Source organism: Schistocerca cancellata, chromosome 3 (genome assembly GCF_023864275.1).
Source record: "Schistocerca cancellata isolate TAMUIC-IGC-003103 chromosome 3, iqSchCanc2.1, whole genome shotgun sequence".
Lineage (NCBI taxonomy): Eukaryota > Metazoa > Arthropoda > Insecta > Orthoptera > Acrididae > Schistocerca > Schistocerca cancellata.
This window is the reverse complement of record NC_064628.1, coordinates 122,997,844-123,003,843: the sequence shown is the minus strand read 5'-3', so window position 1 is coordinate 123,003,843 and position 6,000 is coordinate 122,997,844.

Below are 6,000 nucleotides of genomic sequence, written 5' to 3'. Positions count from 1 at the left end.
CCTGGGCAAGCACATACGAACATCTGACAGCCAGTAATGCGACAGAATCCCATCCTCGCTGCAAAGGTTTGTGTTTTAGCTGAGACGACCGTGTCAAATAACATTCCCCGGATAGCAAGAAATAAATCAACTATATTTACACTGAACAGAAAACAATAAAACAGTCATTTGAACTTGAATACATGCTACCTGGTTTCAATTCACTGACAGTCAGTGGCATTGATCTCGGGTGATGTTAGTGGGCTGTATCGATGAAGAGTGGTTCGGCTCGAGGGTGGTCCAGGGGAGAGATACTAGCGAGGCAGAAGCTCACAGCCAGTCTGAGACAGACGAGGCTGTTGTATAGAGATGGCTACCTCAGACGTGAGCAATGGTGAGTAGCACACAGATGGGCTGTGCAAGTGGCCGATATCAGGACTTGCGTGGTGAACTCATCGAGATATGGAGTGACATAACTTGAAATGAAGGCATCGGCAGCTGGTATGGAGAACTCAAATGAGACTCAGAGTGAAGACTTGGGATGTCATTGAGAGGAAAGGTGTCAGCGGCTGACTAAGAGAACTTGGACAGGATGCACAATGAAGTCTTTAAGGTGACTCCTAGCATACGGCAGTGCTTGGCAATAGGAGATCCAATTGAGGGACTGGCAACTGCAGTTGGCACTATGGCCTGGGAAGGCATCTGGTGCGGACTGGCTCTGGTCGTCCTAACAGCGTCTTTTATAGCGGGATAAGTGAGCGTGTGATCTGTGGAAGGATATACCGCCACGTGTCACTGTGCTGGCTACAGAAAATGCAGTTGACAACTAACACGTGGTGCTTATGTTTGTGGTTATACTGCTTACGCTGCACCTCCGCTATGGTGTCACGAGGAGCCTGGTGAGGCGGCAGCCAAAAATATAAGTTGTATTGCGTAACGGTGGGTCCCATGGGGATACTGGGATACTATATAACCCGACCGGAGTTCTGCTGGGTCCTGCGGTGGTTATTTAATTTTAGCAATTTAGCTGTTTGGCAACTCCGTTGACAAAAATATCTGTATTATTCATTGCCGAGTGGTACAAAAATTAAACTGGGCAGTATTTTATTCATTTTGGTTAGAGAACATTGCAGCTGTGTTCGCAAATTTCCTATGTTTAACGAACTAGGTAGTAATTGTTGTCTGGGAGTTAAGGGGATAAACAGCGAGACCCTGCTCCATGGGACAGTCATCTGGTGCCAGCGACATCAGTCAGAAATCATAACGAATTGTAGTAGAATATAGAAGTTATAAAATCGAAGCATTGAGTGCAATATTGACACCAGACATGAGAAATGATTACATAAGATAAAAGTGTATGGGTCAGGCTGGACTACGGCCAGAGGGCAGACGAGGGTCTCCCAGAGCTCACCTGCAGCGAGAGGTACCTCCCTGCGATGTCATTTGACATGAGGATAAAAACGAAAGACTAGTTTGTCGTCCATGCCTTGAAGGCCCAAAGCATGTCGAGAGGCCGCTGTATCATCCTCTACGTTGTGGCGCCATGCAGATATGGTACAGAGGTGCATGTGGTCAGCACATCGCCCTCCTGGCTGTTTTGTCGACTTTTCAGAGTGTTGAGCCGATATTTCTCATTCAACTAGCTCCTCAGTTAGCATCATGCGGTTGAGTGCACTCTGTACTAGTCCTCTCACGAAGGAAAAATGCTTGGTAGTATTGGGATTCAGACCTGGATTCTTCTCATGGAAGCCCTCAGAAACCTTCCGATGTTCCTAGAACTCTTGCACGTATTCGCTACGTCAGTCAAAACTACATTTACGCCTCAAACCGGATATTCTGTGCATAAATACAACTTTGAGCCTCTGTACCTCTGCAACAGTAAATGATACCGACAAAAAGTTTCAAGGTTCTCGAGAACATCATCTTAAGAACATATTGTAAAAATATCGACGATTTGGCATAAATAGAAAGTATAGAAGAGGCCTTTCCCACAATTGGTACTTTTGGTACAAAAAATCACGGTTTTCCGGGAGTAGATTGATAATGGATAAAGATTTTCGACAACGGAACAATGGTGTTTCTAAATAAATGTCTAAAGAATGTATAGTTAAAATTTGAACCATTTGCTGCGGATACTTACGTAGATAAATGTGTCCCACGGTCCAAAACCTATTAAAAATAAGTTTTTACAGCTTCCTGCATAAGTACGGCAAATTTGAACCTCTGGATCTTGGTAACAGATAATGACATCCAAAAAAAGTATCGAAGTTCCCCGAATTTCTTCTTAAGAACATACAGTAAAAATTTCGACGATCTGACGCGAATAGAGATTACAGAAACGGCCATCCCCACTTTACATACCCAAAAATCATGGTTTTTCGGGGTTTTCTTGGAAACACCCGTGAATAAATGGCGCTTTAACAAGCCGCCTGTCCGCAGCTCGTGGTCGTGCGGTAGCGTTCTCGCTTCCCGCGCCCGGGTTCCCGGAATCGATTCCCGGCGGAGTCAGGGATTTTCTCTGCCTCGTGACGACTGGGTGTTGTGTGATGCCCTTAGGTTAGTTAGGTTTAAGTAGTTCTAAGTTCTAGGGGACTGGTGACCATAGATGTTAAGTCCCATAGTGCTCTGAGCCATTTGAACCATTTTTTTGAGCAAGCCGCCTAAAGTCCACTACAGACTACACATAACGCAAAAGAACAAACCGATTTGCCCAATTTGTGCTGTAGGAGAGCTACAGGGTGCCCATTCTTTCGATATGTATACAAATGGTTACTAAGCCAAGGGCTATCCAAAACATTTTACCCCTTATCTCTGTGGTACGCAGAAACCGATACGTGACCCCCTGAAAAATCATATTTTCGTGCGCGGATTTTGGAACATACAGGCTTTGTGGTGCACGGAGCCATACGAAAGTACCTCTGTCTGTGGTTTTCTTGACTAAATGCTGAACCTACTTCTGTTAAATTTGGTATGGAGTTACCTTGAAACATGTGGAAGAATACAGGTTACTTTACAAAGCAAAAAAGAAATAAATAAAATAAAAGGACCATCGTCCCCTGAGAGGGTGGAGAAGGGAATGGAGCATTTTTTTTTTTACATCAGTGAACATAAACAGGGTTAAAAATTATTAGGTTTGTTGCATATTGGACACATTATATAACGGATAATTACTTCAGTAGAACGACGCTTGACCGAACGCGATGACGCCGTGGTTAGCACACTGCACTCGCATTCGGGAGAGCGATGGTTGTAACTCGCGTCCGACCATCCTGACTCAGGTTTACCGTGATTTCCCTGAATCGCTTCAGGGCACGGCCTACTTCCTTCCCCGTCCTTCCCTCAGCCGATGGGACCGATAGCCTCGCTGTGTGGTCCCCTCCTCCAAACCAACCAACCAACCAATCAACGTTGCTTATCCGAATAGGCAGACACGTGAAGGCAGCCGACGTTTTTGCACGTACAGCAGCTAAGCTACTCACCCACCATCTGTCTTCATAACAAACCTAACAACATGCGAGCTCAGCCGCTGGTAACAGCTAATAAAATAATAATAGTACAGTAGGGCTTCGATAATCCGACACGCTCAGGGATCTGCCAATGCCGGATCATAAATAGATGATGGCTTTGAGCACTACGGGACTTAACAGCTGAGGTCATCAGTCCCCTAGAACTTAGAACTACTTAAACCTAACTAACCTAAGGACATCACACACATCCATGCCCGAGGCAGGATTCGAACCTGCGACCGTAGCGGTCGCGCGGTTCCAGACTGTAGCGCCTAGAACCGCTCGGCCACTCTGGCCGGGCGATCATAAATATGCCTGATTATCAGAGTAATTTTGAAAAATCTGGCTTAAAAAGAAGGGATATAAGCAAAAGTCATATCTTTAAAGTACAAAAACAAATAACTGTTATTTATTAAACACGGCAGGAGAGATTACAGCATAGAAAAATTCAAAATATGTAATACTTTCGTGTACGAACAAAACAGAATTAAAAGTCGAGTACTGTATTGCCGCACTAAATCAGTTCAAGCCTCAAAATTTAAGAAAAGTTCACTATTCATAAATAATATTTTTCACGCTAGTTGCGCAATAAAATAGGCCGCACTGGTTTGAAAAGATAAAGAACAAGCTAAGCAATAAAAAATGTTACAAAGAACTCGCTGTAGTTTAATTGGTATCACTGTCTTTAGGAACAGCACAGATACCTGACATAGTCGAGGGCGTTAAATATATCGGAATGGTAGCTACCATTTACGGTTTAGCTGAAATTTTCTTCTGAGCCCTGTGGAACGTTGCAGAAACGCAAACCTTTGTGTGATTGTACAGCCGTCCGCGCCGAGCTAAAAATACGGGAACGTGGAGAAAACCGAGTTCCATGCTATTATTAAACTTTTTTATTTGATGGGTTGGACTGCCGCGCAAATAAAAACAGATTTGGCTGAAATTCACTCGGCCTCTGCTACATTTACTTTTGGATTAATGAATTTAAATGTGGTCGGACAAGCATCAAAGACGAAGCGCGCTCCATCTGTTCCTTTCAGGTCACCACAAAGGGAACGTCTGAAAAAGTCCATGATAGGTAATGGAATACCCCCGAATAAAAATTCGTGAGACTGTTGACACTATAGGCATCTCAACTGAGCGAGTGCATTATATTCTGCTCAAACTGTTGGCTATGAAGAATCTGTGTGAGGAGGGTGCCGCAGTTGTTCACAGTCGACGGAAACGTCATCCGGCACAACATGTCAACACAATGTCTGGTGATATTTAATCACAGTCTGCAATACGATTTGCGCCGATTTGTGACTTTTGATAAAACCGGGATCTGTCGCTACACACCGGAGTCCACTCGGCTGTCAAAACAATGGACAAAGGCTGCTGAAAGTGCACCGAAGAAGGCAAAGACAATGTTGTTAGCTGGTAAGGTAATGACCACTGTTTTTTGGGGATTCCTAATGAATAATCCTCATAGATTATTTGGAAAAAGGCAGAACCATAACTGACCCCTATTGTGCATCATTAGTAGATCGTTTGAAACTTGCGCTGGCTGAAAGGAAAAGACCAAGATGGCATGCAGAAAAATGCTCTGTCACCGGGATCATGCATCATCCCACAAGTCAGCAATAACAATGACGAAAGTGCAGTCGACTTGGTTTCTCATACGCCCTGTTCACCAGATTTAGCCCCAAGTGACTTCTTCTTGTTCCCTAACTTGAAATTTTTATCAAATGAGGAACTGATAGTTGCAGTCAACGAGTATTTTGCAGAGTTTGGATGAAAAAGCTGGAGAATCGCTGGAGCAAGTGTATATCCCTCAAAGGAGACTATGTCGAGAAGTAAGGTGAACAGTTTACGAAACAAACACTTTCTTTTGCTTTCTTATCAGACATCAAAAGACCATGGTATGTAAACTTTAACAAATGTGCATCTTGATGTGAGAAGCCATGTGGATAAGATCCTGTCGGTTCGAAACCGGTTACGGCGATATTTACGTAAATAAGTAGAATTATCAACAGCGGCTGTTTGATGTCTTCTTATCTGGAATAATCAATTTATAATAATGATGTGGTAGGCGCAGAAGTGAATTCCGTTCAAATGAAAATGGGTAAGCGATGAGTTTGTTGTAAGCCACTGACAGGGAAGGCCTTTAAGCTCTGCTTTTGAACGTCCACTTTGAGAGTACAGAGTTCAGCGTGTTGCTGAACGCTCAGAAACGATGCGACTTGTGCATACAGTGCTTGGGCCCCAACGTGGTATACGCGATGGCAACGGGCTCAAGCGGCAGTTGTCGGCTGTATCTAGCTCAAAAATTGCACTGTTTACGAAATGGAGGGGCGTAAAATTCCTACAATTGCTCTGTTAAAACGTACATTTCCACCCTTGTCCATATGCTAGTCAGGTTTTTCTGTCTGTAGTACATATAAACAAAAACTTCAGTATCCCTGAACGCGTTGTAGGGGAAAAAGGAATTTTTTTGTAAATTTGTGGTAAGGTCTTATGGGACCAAACTGCTGAG